The sequence below is a fragment of the Rhineura floridana genome, chromosome 4 (genome assembly GCF_030035675.1).
Source record: "Rhineura floridana isolate rRhiFlo1 chromosome 4, rRhiFlo1.hap2, whole genome shotgun sequence".
In the NCBI taxonomy this organism is placed as follows: Eukaryota; Metazoa; Chordata; class Lepidosauria; order Squamata; family Rhineuridae; genus Rhineura; species Rhineura floridana.
Genome location: NC_084483.1, coordinates 179,745,015 through 179,757,891, shown reverse-complemented (window position 1 = coordinate 179,757,891; position 12,877 = coordinate 179,745,015).

Sequence of the window (12,877 nt, the reverse complement as noted above, 5' to 3'; positions counted from 1 at the left end):
TCTGACCATCAGCGGTTAGTACCTGGACAGGAGAATGAGCAGACATGTAGATAGTAGTCGTGTGCACTATGATCAGATATAATGGGTTGCATTCAACGAAGGGTGCTTTCACACTGCACTTTATTCCGTTATTCTGATTATTTATTTCCTGTTAATTTGCGCATAAAATTTGAGCTTTCACACGACATAACGGGTAGCTCCGGAATTCTGGTGGAATGTAGTGGAAGTTTAGCGCTAATTTCCACAATAAATGATACCAGAAAAATTCCGATAGCAGGCTGGGAACCCAGAAGATTGCGCGAGTTTTGCGCTAGCTGCCGCTGCTCACGTGACAGCCATCCCAGCATGCAGTGCATTCCCGCCCTTATCAACAGCCGTCCCAGCATGCAGCCTTCGTGCGCTGCTGCACTGCCACCGCTGTGCCTCCCAGTCGATCCCAGTTGCTCCTGAGAGAGCAGCCTGTGCCACTGCTGCTTGTGCTCAACCAGAGCCTGTGCTGCTGCGCTGCCACGCCTCTCAGCTGATCGCGATCGCGCCTCTTTCAACCCCCCACGCACCGAAAGAACAGGCCTCAAACCAAAGGTAGGTGAAGGCCTGCTCATCCGGTGTCGTGTGAGGCCGAATGAAGGGGGGAGAGAGAAAAACTCTGCTCTGTGCTCTGTGTGTGAAAGACTGTTGCGCAAAATGCCGGTATAACAGGTCCTGCAGTGTGGAAGGGATTTTTGAAATCCGGAACGAAGCGCTACCTTTTTAATCCGTTAAACTAGCGCTATTAGCCCAATGTGTGAAAGCAGCCTACTCAAAATAGACCCTTTGAAATTAATAAACCTAAGTTAGTCATGTCCATTAACTTCAATGGGTCTACTCTGAGTAGGACTTAGTTGAATACAAACTACTGTATTTCGGTTTAAATTATACTAATGATATCCAAAGTTGTAGATGTTTCCTAAAATCAAAATTTAAAAATACTGAGCACAAAAGCCAATTCACCTCATGTGTGGCAGGCTTTATCAACTCTGAACTAAGACTGCAAATTTTATCCACTTCTGTCAAAAGGAAGAAATGTTATGGCCATTTTCTTTATTATTTCTCAGTAGTGCAGTGGGACAGGGAGAATAGAGTAGATCCAAAACCTGTAATGGCTGCCCTTGGAAGCACTGTCCTTGCAAACCACTGCAGCTATCATTCTAATATTTGGCCAGATTTATGCCCTCAGAAGGGTAAGCCTCGTTTGCAAAACCATTACAGCTGTCATTTTAAAATTTGGCTCAGGTTGCTTGCAAATTCAATCAAATTTTGGCTAAAAATAAAAAAAGTTATAGATTGTTCCTTTTTTGGGGGGGGGGAATCACCTTATAGTAGTGTCAGTCACAAAAGCCCCTGGATCTATTTGCCTATAATTTGGTAGGCTTTATCCATTTTGGAGTGGCTTAGTATATCTGCCATTTTTTTCCGTCAAAAGGGAGAAAAAGTATAGCTGTTTTTTAAATTGCCCAGTAGTAAATGGGGCTGGGGGGGGACAAAGCAGACTCAGACCCCTTAGTAGAATTGGGCAGCCTTCAAATTGGTCTAAGCCAAATTGGGCTGTTTTAAGAAACATTGAATTGGGGTCCAAACTGACATGTGTGGTTATTGCACATTCCTAATAGGGAGCAGCATGACAGAAGAGGTCATCTATTGTCACCTTGATTCTTGTTTATATTCAGCAAAACTCCTAGTATGACAAACCTGTATATGGTTGCACATTAGCTATCCTATTGCATGCTTCATTTTCCTTTTTTGATGTTTCTCCTTCTTGACTCCTGAAAGCAGGAACCTGGCTCTTAACTTTGATCTTCAAACCAACACATAAAACATCTCCATTTCCTTGCTTTTAGTGGTGTGATATGTGGTATGTTCAGTTTAGCAGTGGCCTTTCAGGGATAAAATTCAAGTTAGTACTGAAGGTCACCGGGCCATTCTGAATACACAGAAAAGTCTTCTAAATGTTAAGAATCATCATTTGTCTCCAGCCTGTGCTTCTGAAGAGGCCCACCAAATACAACAAGAGGAGGACTAGGAGGAAAGAGGGCATTCCTCCCTACAAAAACCAACCTAATGTGTCCAAGTATTGTAAGGTGGCTTAGTCTAGAATGCAATAATCAGCTGAAAATTCAGCCAATACTGATTGATTATTGACAGTTTCCTATCCTCTCTGAAAATGTGAAGGCCCAGAAAAAAGCTGGTAAAATTTGGAACCTCCTCCCCCCCCCAAAAAAAACAAAATGGAAAATTGATATGGAAAACGGATATAGAAGCTTGTCTGAGTCTGGGCAAACCTTCTGTTTTTCAAAGTCCATGATAACTATGATGACAAATACGAAGAAGCAGAAGGAGAAACTGACAGTGATAGCTCAAAAAATAAGACTGATCAAATGTTATATAGTATTCATTGAGTCATGCCCCCCCTTTCCCCCTCAACTTTTTCTATGGAAATAAGTGTTTTATGTCTGCTTGCAACTGTGGAGGACTGGAGGAGACATACCTTTTTTAGTATAATGTTAATGGGTTCTCTTATTTTTAATGTTTTTTGCCTGATCTTCATAAATGGGCAACATGAAAGAGATGCTAGGTTCCTTACAGTTCAGCAGTTTGCAGGTCCTTTTTTAACAAACACTTTTAAAAAGTAAATTCAACTTGTAATTATTTTCTGAATAAACTGTACTTTTAATATACCAAGCATGATAATTTAATAGCAAACAAGTTATACACAATACATTTTATATTGCTAACATTAAAAGTGAATTTTGATCTGTAAAGGGTGCTAATACCTATTTTTTTAAAAAATCCCCAAATTTCCATTGCCCCCCTTCCAAAAAACGTGAAAAACAATTTTTTCCATGGTTTCAAAATTTCTGGAAATTTTACATCTCTAATCCTAACCACCAGAGGCGGTTGGTACTCTTAAAGAATGGTGGTACTCAAACTATTATCAATCCACGCAAGCTCCACTTAATCAAGCGCATCTGAACTTGTCCCCTCTGATCTCAAGTGAGAAAAGAAAAAGGTGGAACCCATTTAAGTTCAAACTGCTTATGAATGTTCATAATTCATAAGTCTGCATTATATGCAAAATTATATGCAAACATACATATATTCTATGTATAAAACGTGTGAAAGAGTCAAACCCCATTCTGTACTACAGTAGGGCCCCGCTCATACGGCAGGTTCCATTCCAGACCCCCGCCGTAAAGCGGAAATCACCATAAAGCAAAACCCATTGACGATAATGGGACGCATCGCACGAAAATGATGCCAAAATGGTGCGCAACGGAAAAAAAAGCTGTAAAAATGGAACAAGCGCCTTAATGCGGGGACTTTCCCTAATTGAACCGCCGCATTAGCGAATCGCTGTAAAGCGAAGCACCGTAAAGCGGGGCCCTACTATATATTTCTGCAGCATAATTTTATAAGGATATTAAAACAAATACATTCTTATACAGTTATATGCATTGTTATACCTGTTTATGTAACTGGTAACTTTATGAAACCTGGAGTATGTGGGTGTATATATATAGATGTTTGTGTGTTTGTATTTATATAAATTCATATAATATGAAATGAAAACATAAATTCAAATTATTTAAAGCTTCTTCACTGAAGTTATAATTAATTAATCAATTAATAATTTAAAAAATTGCAATACAAGTTAATATACTTTTTAGAGAGCACTATAGTAATACCTTTATTTTACTATACTATATTATCTTAAAGAATTTTAATGTAGAATGATCAAGAAGTAAGTTTGTACAGTAGAAAATATTGGATTGTAATATGTAATGTGGGCTCTTGCTGGATATAAATCAAATAATCATAATCATAATGTCATATGTAAAGTAGGTTTGGGATCCACATGCATTCTGTTACAGTGGAATGCAGCCCTGTTCCGTCTTCATTGCCCACCCCCGCTTACTTCAGCTTCATCTGGTTTGAATTGATACAGTGAAGTTGAAGTAGGGTTAATACTATAGATATGAACAAGAAAGCCTAGAAAGTCTCTGGACTTCCATTTTAAGCTCTACTATCTTAACTCTTTAGATGCTATACTCCTACCCCTTTGCCACTAAAAGCAGGAGGGGGAGGAGTAAGGAAGAGGAGGCCTCTCTCCTGGCTTTAAGGAAAGAGTGGCGGCCACGGCTTTTCCGAGTCAGGCTAGAGCACAGGATCATGTAAAAAAAACCCTACCTTTGCAAACGTCCTTTTGCAGAGCAAGCAGCAGTGGCTTGGCCGCAGCAGTGGGGGCTCCAGAGCCATGGCAGCAGGACCCCCAACATGCTAGCAGGCCTGCAGGCAGAGGTTTGGCTGCAGTCCAGTAGGTCCAAGAAGGGGAATGGGGGGGAAATGTGCCCAGCAGCATGAGGGGGCAGGTGTTGGCAGGCCTGGTGCTGCACTCTGGAGCAAATCCAGTGGTCGCAGAAAATCAACTGCATTTGCAGCAAACATGTTCGCTCCGCACACAGACTGACTATATGAACTCTTGGAAAATCCAGCAAAAATCTGAAGTGGATGGAATTTTGGCCCAACCCTGTGTTTGTTTGTTTATAAAATTAATTTCATCTCACAATATTTTGACATGATTACTTACATAGATGTGTTGTAGAACTTTGGGACAGTATCAGTATGTCAAACTAGTCCAGCAAACTCTAGTCTAAGTGAAAATATAATGTTGAGACACAAACAAAGAAAATGTTGAGACACAAACAAAATGTTGCAGTGCAGAGGAGTCCTGTGCATGGTTCTAACCAGCCAGCCATGCCTTCTTCTAGCATACTCTATTCCATTCCCTATTCCCTCCCCCTCCCCCAGTTTTCCATTCTTCTCCCCTTCCTCCACAATATATGCTCTGGGGCCACTAAGAATACTCTTTGAGCAGCTTTGCTGCTGAAGAAGACAAGGCCATAATTCGAGCACTGCAGCTTGGATACAAAATATATTACAAAGACTAGGAACTCCTTTTACCTAACACGAGACTATGATTATTGTTATTTCCCCCCCTGAAATCATTCAGAAAGGAGATCAATGCTGCCTTGCAAAATCAAAAACAAAATGATGCGCTTTATACTGTAGTTCCAGCAGTTGTCTAACTTGAAACTTAGGAGAAGGAGAAAAGATCTAAGATGTCCCCTCTGCTCCCCGCATATTGAATACTGATCCTAGCCTTGGAGTCCTGTGGGCAGGTCATTCCTGTTCCTCATATTCACTGCTTCCCTTGGGTCTGAACACCCTATTTCCTAGTCAAGCTGTGCATGTACAAAATTGTTGCTATGCAGTGTTAACGAGTGACAGTGCAGGGGGGGGGAGAAATGAATGCATTTCTTTCTCTTTTCCAGCATTTGAACACAAATGCAACTAGACTTAAATGTGTCTGCTTTTGGATCTTCATAAATCAAGCTGTTTTCTTCAGCAGCCTGCAAAGAGAAATCCCCATCTCTGTTTACAAGAAAGACGGCTCACAGAGTTGTCTCTTTTGTTCGTTTGTCTTCCCACCTATCTTTTATTTGGCTGCTTTCCCAAGGGCAGCCAAGAAGCAGGAGTCTCTGCCATTCCCTGGCTGTCTCTGGAGAATTCAGTTCTGTAGGGCAGCCAAATCATACTTCTCTCTTTGACCATCAAAGAGAGAAGTATGATGAACTCTGCTGGCTTAAATGTTGAACATCTCTGGCCCTTTCACATTGAGCCAGATGCAGAGAGACTAACCAATTCACATGTGTGGGTGCAATGGAGTCTTCAGCCTGTAGGGGAAGGGGCTGTAGCTCAGTGGTAGAACATCTGCTTTGATGCAGAAAGTCTTAGGTTCAATCCCTGGCATCTCCAGGTAGGGCTGGGAGTGTATAGACAATGCTGAGCTAAATGGAGCAATGATCTGGCTGAGTATAAGGCAGAAGTGGCCTGTTTGTGTGTGTGTGTGTGGAATCTGTTTATTCATTTCCTTGCTTGCATTCCCAGAGTTCCCTGAGAAGAGGGATTGATTGTGAAACCACTCCGGGGATTGCAACTCTGTGAGGTGAACACTCTTAGCACCTTAACAAACTACAGTTCCCAGGATTCTCTGGGGGAAGCCATGACTCTTAAAGTGGTATAATATTGTTTAAAATGTATGGTGCAGATATGGCCAAAGACTGGGAAGTTCCAACAAAGATTTCTGTTATTAATTGGCTTCCTGCTAAGGGTCACATAATGATCAAGTAGTTCTCAGCACCGACACAAGAGAACATCCCCATGATTCCTTGGAGAACCCATGAAAGTCAACTTGATTGCAATGGAAATGGACTGCCTTCAAGTCGATCTCGACTTATGGTGACCCTGTGAATAGGGATTTCATGGTAAGCGGTGTTCAGAGGGGACTTACCATTGCCTCCCTGTGAGGCTAGTGCTCCCCAGCTGGCTGGGGCCTGCTCAGCTTGCCACAGCTGCACAAGCCAGCCCCTTCCTTGTCCGCAACTGCCAGCTGGGGGGCAACTGGGCTCCTTGGAACTATGCAGCTTGCCCATGGCTGCACAGGTGGCAGGGCATGTAACCCCTGAGCCACTCACTGTGGGGGTGATCTTTAGCTGGCCCTTGACACCCAGGAGACACAAGCGGGTATTTGAACTCACAGACTCTGGACTCCCAGCCAGGCTCTCCTCCCCGCTGTGCTATACAAGTTGATTACATTGCTTTTATTTGTAGGCAGTAGTGTAGTGGCAAATTTGGAAGTGCAAGGTCCCTCCATGATAGTCACAGCCATACCCACTCCCATCCCCCCCTTTTTCTCCTTTTGGGTTGAGAATTGGATCCTTGTGAATGCCTTCTCCCACAACAGACATCTCTAGGAGCAAATTAGCATGAAAGCGGAGAGTGTTAGCTGCTGAGAAGAGTCTTCTCAGTGGCTGCCTCACCTCCTTTCACTCTGATTGGCTCAAATCAGCAGGAAAGGACAAGGAAGCAAGTTAGAAGACTCTTCTCAGTAGCTAATACACTCCCCTTTCATGCTGATTGGCTTGTAGGATGCTAGAGACATAGAGAGCCTGTTCCCAAAAAACAAGGGGTCTAAGACCCCCTGAGTCCCCAGATGACTACACCCGTTTGTAGGTGCTCATATGCTTTGGGTACATTTCACAGCAAGCAAGAGGTGAGTGCAAACACACAAAATATGCATTGAAATTGGCTTGAAGTTGAGCCCAGTTGAACTGGACACATCATGTGGTAACGCCTGCCCTCTGGTCTGATACACCAGTCTCTGCTTGCTCTTTTCCAACATCTGTTTCACATACCACCAAACGTCAACTTGCTTTTTTTAAAGCTTACTCATGCACCGCAATGCAAAGCCTAACTGCAAACTTGTATCTCCTTATTATAGGTTTCGGATGCACATGGTATCATTTTCTTTATTGCATGATTCTTTTAAGTTATACGACACTGTGAAATTCAAATGGAGAGGCATTGTCCACAGCTTTAGGCTGGTTGCTAGAGCTTGGATGCTATTCTCATTCACATGCTAGCGGCCCAGAGTGACATTCCAGATTACGGCTGTCTTTTGAGTCCTACTGCACTCAGAGCTGAATGTCCAACTGCGGACACATGGATGAGAGCCCCAGTTACTGCAAAACAGGGCAGGGATGTTGTAGTTTACAATGAAGAAATGGAAAGTGGAGAGGGGTTCACAAATGTTCTCTCATTTACTGATTTCCCCTCTCCCACATCTATTTTTCCCAGTAATGGGAAGAGACCCAGCTGAGTGGTAGACAGGGATCAGGGATCAGTTCAAATCAGTTTGCATTCAAAGGCGAACCTATCTAATTTGCACTTTCTGAAACAATATGCAAACTGAAACACAGGCGTTCTTCAAAACTCACACTTCTTTGTCCAGCCAAATAATGTGTCCAAAAATGGAGACGTTGGGATAGCATGTGCATAAATATGCATATATTAGTGAAAATAACATGCACAAATGCAATATTTTAGGGGGAAATGTGTTTATTAGGGGAAAACGCATGCCGCCATATGTGAATTTGGAGAAATTTGCCCTAAATGGTGATAAATTTTCATGAGGACTTTTTTTTTAAAAAAAAGCAAGCTGATGCAGAAATCTGGAGAACTGAACACTGGAAAAACAAGAAACTGAGATGGCCGGATTTGCCCATCCCTAGTAGTAGAGCATCTGCTTTGCATGCTAAAGGTCCCAGGTTTAATCTCTGGCATCTGTGGTAGGGCTAGGAATGCTCCCTGCTTGAAACCCTGGGGAGCCACTGCTGGTCACCATAGGCAGTCCTGACCTAGATGGTCTGATTCAGTATCAGGCAGCTTCCAGTGATGTGGCAAACAGAGGGCTGGTGGAGAAGAAGCGGAGAAGGGGGATGGCAGGGATGAAAGCAGTGGCCAGGGGAAGGCTAAAATACTCCCATTGCACCTGCCTTTTCTTCTCAGGAAATTATCCTTTTTCTTACTGCTTTGCAGCGGATCGCTAGCGACCAAGTTATCTAACTCCAAGACTGACACTGAACATGCCTAATACAGCCCTCGAGAGTGTTGTGAAAGCCAAAGCAGCGGCAATCCATTCGCAGCCCACCCTGTCTTGAATGGTACAGGATATGTCCCCCCCCCGTTAGTACATCCCGTACAACCACGCTACCTTGTTAAAGTCAAAGGACACTAACTTGTTAAAGTCAAAGGAGGCATCCCTTCCTTCATCTCTACATCCGTTCTAATAGCAATCTCATGAGGTGAGTGCTGATGGGATTGTAGTCAAAACAGGACCGCTGAGAAACAAAAAGGGAGGTTGTCAGTATGTCTGTGGAAGTACACAAACTTTTACAAAGAAAACCTAAGGGGGCAACCCCCTCACCCCTGAAAACAGTCCCAGTAGGCATGGAATCTACTGGCCACTATGAGAACAAGATGCTGGACTAGATAGGCCTTTGGTTTGATCCAGCAATGCTCAAAAGTTCTTAGATGGGCCTCCTGAGGAGGGAGTTCCAGAGTCTGGGTGCCACAACTGAGAAGGACTTATTCTGCATAGCCATTAACCATACTTTGAGACAATGGTGGAATGTGGAGCATTCCTGGAAGATCTCAGTGCACAGTCAGAAACCGGTGGGAGTTGTGGAAATAGAGGAGTCCACTTTTGGAGCTCTGTTGTGTGCACAACAGTGCCAGAGCGAGAAAATTGGCACGGCATCCCGACTTGAATTGGATGGTCAACGTAGTCATCTCGTTGTTTCTGATCAGTTGTGCATTAATGCATAATGCACAAAATTGGAAAGGCTTTTAATGCCATCCTCCAAAAAGTATCACTTTTGACACCCTTTCTTACAAGAGTTCCCCGCAACTTTCACATACCGCAAGGCAATGAGTACTATTTACTGATGCAATTAGTGTTAAATAAGTGCTTTGAGACCTCCTCTTGGGTCTAGCAATTAGTGGAAAGCCTGGTGTGCCATTGTATTTACCACTTACAAGGAGAATTGCCTTCCCCTCTGCATAAACTGCATACCAGCAGAATCATAGCACTGTTAGAAAGGAGGCCTCGGCTGGGTGCAGCTTCTTGCTTCTTTCATCTCCCAACTGTTAATTAAAGCGAAAGTTGCTGGGATTAGCTAGCGGGGGCAGACCTCTGAATAGGAAAGCGTTTCACACTGATTATTAAACCGCTGCCTTTGTGAAACAAATCCCTATATTCAAAGACAACTTTGATATTTAAAGCTGCCTTGCTAACTTCAAAATCTGGGGCTGATTTTATAGAGACCTATAAATAGCCATTTGACCAGTGACAGAAGAACCTTCAGCCTTTTCATGTCCTATTCTCAAGTTTACAACGTGTGAAATTTGCAGTGAATACCAGGGACAAAGGATGCAAACGTGGCCCTTAAAAGGAGGAAAAACAAAACAAAAAATAAAATAAAATCCCTCTGGGTACCTCATCCTCCTCCTCCAAATCTCAGAAAAAGGGGAACAAATTTTATTTGCCTGTGAAACACTTAAGAGGATGGTAACTGGACACTACAGTTTCTTCTTCCTTCTTTGAGGAAGGGCAATAGCCCAGTGGTCGAGCATCTGCCTTGCATGCAGAAGGTCCCAGGTTCAATCCCTGGCATCTCCAGGTGTCTGAAATCCTGGAGAGCCGCTGCCAGTCAGTGTAAACACTTCTGAGCTAGATGGATCAGTGGTCTGACTCAATATAAGGCAGTTTCCTATGTTCCTAATTTGACCATTTTGATGTGCAAATATGACCTTGCCAGCATTGTTCTTGGAACCACTGGTGCTAAGTTGATGACAAAATTGTTTGCTTAAAATATTGACATCTTGCCTAGGATGACCATATCTGCCATCTGAAGGGATGTCAGAGGTCAGTCCTCTATTTGAAGGCATCTTCTGTCTGGTGCAAGTCAGCTTTAAAGGTAGAGACCCACAAGAAGGGACAGCAGGAGGAGTCGTGAAGTTGCCCATAGCAGTTAGGACCTGGACAGCAGGCTGAGCAGGCACACAGGTCACCTGGTCACTGTCTTCCAGCTATGGTGAGTGATACCGTATGCCTCTTTAAATTATAATAGTTATTTCTAAATTTGTGTCTAAACATAAAATAGCACGTACAAATTCTATGCAAAGCTGTGTCCTCATTTGTCTTCTCTTGCAGGGCGATACATTTCTCGTTTTTGACAATGCAAAAGTTCTCCTGCCCCAGTACATCACTTCATGACATTTGGTTCCGGGATGATTTTCAAAATTAACATATCAAAGAAATATATGATGGGAACGGAAGCCCCAAACACCTGGAAGGCTCTAGTTGCTACCCTCTTTGTCTTTAAAAAGGAGGGAGCATAGATGAAGATCTCAGAGCACAGGTAGCATGATATGGGAGAAATACAGAAAGTGGTTAACATGAACTTCAACACGTAATGCTTTTCTCAGTATGGTTATGGCAAAAACTTTACCTGTTAACATAAGAACATAAGAAGAGCTCTGCTGGATGAGGCCAATGGCCCATTTAGTCCAGCACTTTGTTCTCACAGTGTCACATGGGAAGCCCACAAGCAGAATCAGAGCACAACAGCACTCTCCTCTCCTTCAGTTTCTAGCAACTGGTATTCAGAAGCATACTGCCTCTGACCATGATATTTTTCTGCATTCCATATAGCTATCAATGGTGTAGGAGCTAGTGGAAAAATGGTATCCCAGAAGGGCAGCCAGAATAAAACACTATTATAGTGGCAACTGGATGCATGTAAATGATCTGTTGCAATGGCCTTAAAGCCATTCCCTCTTTAAAATACCATTACAATATAATAATGTTTTATTTATGTCTGACATATTTATATGGCAGAGTCTTGACTGGGTCAGGTTTCTCTAACACTGCTGAGACAATCTGGGGCTCCTTTTCCATTCGCAGTTAAGTGGTTATTTTGTTTTACTTTATTTATATCCTGCCTTTTGGTACATTTCTGTTTTACCCAGGAATACTAATGAGCAATTCCTAATAAGCAGAAATTGCCCTAAAAGGAAGCATATTATATTACTGCCAGATTCAAACAGGGTGGTCACTTGCACATTGTTTCCCCCCCCCCGGAAGAAAAAAGAGGATTATTAGTCAACTATTATTATTATTATTTATTGTTTCTCACTTTTCACACAGAGAAGAGTGTCCCAAAGCGACTTACAGCATAAAAGACATAAAAACTCTGTATAACACAATCATCTAAAACACAATATCTAAACATGCTTATCCAAGAATTTTAATAAAAGGACAAATCCTAACCACCCTACTAAAATATGAGTACTAAAAAGGTTTAAAAACAATTCGCTGTCTTCCCAATTAACAATCAAAGGCCAGGTAAACGGAAATGTTTTAGCCTCACACCTAAAAGCTAGCAGTGATGGCGCCAGGCATGCCTTTCTATAGGGATGGAAACATCTGTCAATTTCACTTCTCTCAGTTTCTCATTTTCCCAATCTTAAATTCAGTTCTGCACATCTGCAGCAATCTGCATTTAAAAAAAAAATCCTCATGAAAATTCTCCAGCATTTTATTGCAAATTTCTCCTAATAAACACATTTGTGTAGGCAGTTTGACTAATGTACACATTATTGCAAGCAATTTCTCCTTATAATCCATTTTTGTATGTTATTTCACTCATATATTCATTTTTATACACACTTTCCCCTCACATAGGCATTTTTGTACACATTATTTGGTTGGCAAACTGCATTGCAAAATTCAAATAAGTGTGAATTTGAAGGATGACTGTACTTCAGTTCTCATATGGTTTCAGACAGTGCTAATTTGATAGATTCAGCTTGAAATGAGAACTGAATCAAATTTCTTGGCCATCTCTATCTCCCTGGGGAGAGCAGTCCACAAACAAGGAGCCACTACTGAGAAAGACTGTTCTTGTGTTGCCACCTTCCACATCTCATTCGAAGGAGGCACATGGAGAAGCACCTCTGATGATGAATGCAGTGTCCATGTAGGTTCATATGGGGAGAGACAGTCCTTGAGGGATTGGGGTCCTGAGCTGCATAAAGTTTTTTAGGTCAAAACCAGCATTTTGGATCGGACCTGGAAAGTAATTGGTAGCTAGTGGCAGAATTGGTGTTATATGCTCAGATTGCCTTATCCCAGTCAGCAAGATGACTGCTGAACTCTGCTAGCTGCAGTACCTGAACCGTCTTCAAAGGCAGCCCCACATATAATGCACTCAGTAATCTAACCTAAAGGTTACCAGAGCATAGACAACAGAGATTAGGTTATTCCTGTTCAGATAAAGTTACACTAGGTGTACCAGCCAAAGCTGGTGAAAAGCACTCAGCAACACCGAGGCCACTTGTGCTCAAGTGACAGTAATGGATCCAGATGTACTCCCTT